The following is a 2,355-nucleotide window of genomic DNA, read 5'->3' on the forward strand; positions in this document are numbered from 1 at the left end:
AGTAGTGGTCACCATAGAATTCACCAGTCAGGAACTATTGCTTCTGTCACAGTCAGGAAGATGGAGAATCAAGAGGCCCCCACTGGAATTACTGCATTCAAGAACACATCACCACAGCAGGGATGCATGCATCTAAAGTTGGACTAGAAGCTGGCTCCCTGGCACTGGAATGCTGAGTTTGGCTGTCACCACTGAGCTGTTGCTTCTGAACACTCATGAAATGGAGACTGGCCACTATGCACTGCTACAACCTCTACATCAGTTATCACTTTAGACTCTGGAAAGAATGGATGCTAAGTCCTGACTGATCACATCCAACACAGATGGACACAGAGATAGATTTGTATGCTTAGTATTGGGAAGACAAGAGGGTTCCTATCAGATCTGCTGTTATTTTCCCAGTAAAACAAGAGGTAAAAGACGAGTGTGGCAAGGATGTGGAGAAATTGGAACGCTTGTGCACTATTGGTGGGAGTGCAAAATGGTGCAGGCACTATGAAAAACAGTATAGAGATTCCTCAAAAAATTAAAAATAGAACTACCATAGGATCCAGAAACCCCACTTATGGGTCTTCATCCAAAAGAGTTAAAATCCAGGATCTTGAAGAGATATTAGCACTCCTCTGTTCATTTACAGCATTACTCATAGCTAAAATGTGGAAACAACCCAGGGGTCCATCGACAAATGAAACAATAAACAAAATGTGGTATATACATACAAGAGAGTATTTTTCTATTATTTTTTAGTAGAGATAGGGTCTCGCTCCTGCTCAGGCTGGTCTCAAACTCCTGAGCTCAGGCAATCCTCCCGCCCTGGCCTCCCAGAGTGCTAGGATTACAGGCAATAGCCACCGTGCCCGGCCCAACCTTTAAAAAAAGGAGGAAATTCTGCAATATTCAACAACAAATACAAACCTCGGCTGGGTGTGGTAGCTCATGCTTGTAATCCCAGCACTTTGGGAGGCTGAGGTGGGAGGACTGCCTGAGGCCAGTAGTTCAAGGTTGCAGTGAGCTATGATCCCCTGACTGTACTACAGCCTGTGCCACAGAGGTAGACCCTGTCTCTAAAAAAGTAAAAAGAAATAAATTTTAAAAAGATAAACCTTGAGGGCATTGTGCCATGTGAAATAAACCAGTCATAGAAGTACAGATAATGTGTGATTCCATTTATATGAAATATCTAAAAATAGTCAAACTCATAGAAACAGAGTAGAATTGTGGTTGCCAGGGGCTGTGTAGGGGTTGGGGGAATATAGGGAGTTGCTAATCAATGGGCATAAAGTCTCAATTATGCAAGATGAGTAAATTCTAGAAATCTGCTGTACAACATTGTCCCTATAGTTAACAACACTGTATTGTACACTTAAAATTTAAGAGGATAGATCTTAAGTGTTCTTATTACAATAATTTTTCTTTAAAAAAGAAGGGATTCAGTCAACTGCTGAGCTTTTTCATTTCTCTAGTCATTGTGAAGAAAGGAGTAGTGAGTTGGCCAGACTGACATTTGCTGTAGTCTCACTTAAGGCTAGCAGTCATGAATTTGTAGGGAATGAACGGTCTCCCCACTGGGTACTTTCTCCAGCTGTTCTTGGCTATTTGGGTGCAGGTGAAGAGAAAAAGGGCAATTGGATTCACCCAGGGTTCAAATTCTTACCAATCCATGTGACAAAAAGACAAGGGAGCAAAAGAGTATACAGTGGTGGCAAAAGTATTGTTAAAGTTATGGATTACAGAAAATAAACAGGCTCAGAAGTGAAGAAAGGAGAAAACCCACGAACTGTGAGGAAGTAGATAAGTCAATGGTCTAGAGAAGTCAATGGTCTAGAGGTACCCCAAAACCGAAAAAGAGGCCACAGAGGGGCTGTGCAAGTCTGCAGGCACTTGTTTTAAGAGACCCTCTTTCATAACCCAGGCTAATCCTGGATCCGCCTAAATAGGGGAGGGGGTAATAGTTGGTTTAGAAGCCAGAAAAACATAATCTGGATCTGCCGCTTTGGAGCCACAACTAGATTCTAACTCTGTTTCATCACTTACAAGATGTGTGACTATGGGCAATTCATTTACCTTTTTTGCGTCTCTGTTTTACCTTCTTCAAAATAGGGAGAATAATATTATCTTAATGATTGATGTGTGGGGACTTAATGAGATGATGCACGTAGAGAGCTTAACACAGTGCCAGGCAGCACACAGAGAACACTGAACACACGAAGCTGTTAGTTGTATTGTGACTGGAAATCCAAGACAGGGTTGCAACGAGGAGAAGTACTGTGACATAGAACTTTTAGATAGCTAGGCGCATGCGCCTGTTCGCGGTCGCTTATCTAGCGCGCACGCCATGCATGCGCCGGAAGTTGC

This window comes from Propithecus coquereli, unplaced genomic scaffold (assembly GCF_000956105.1).
Source record: "Propithecus coquereli isolate 6110/MARCELLA unplaced genomic scaffold, Pcoq_1.0 Scaffold77, whole genome shotgun sequence".
In the NCBI taxonomy this organism is placed as follows: domain Eukaryota; kingdom Metazoa; phylum Chordata; class Mammalia; order Primates; family Indriidae; genus Propithecus; species Propithecus coquereli.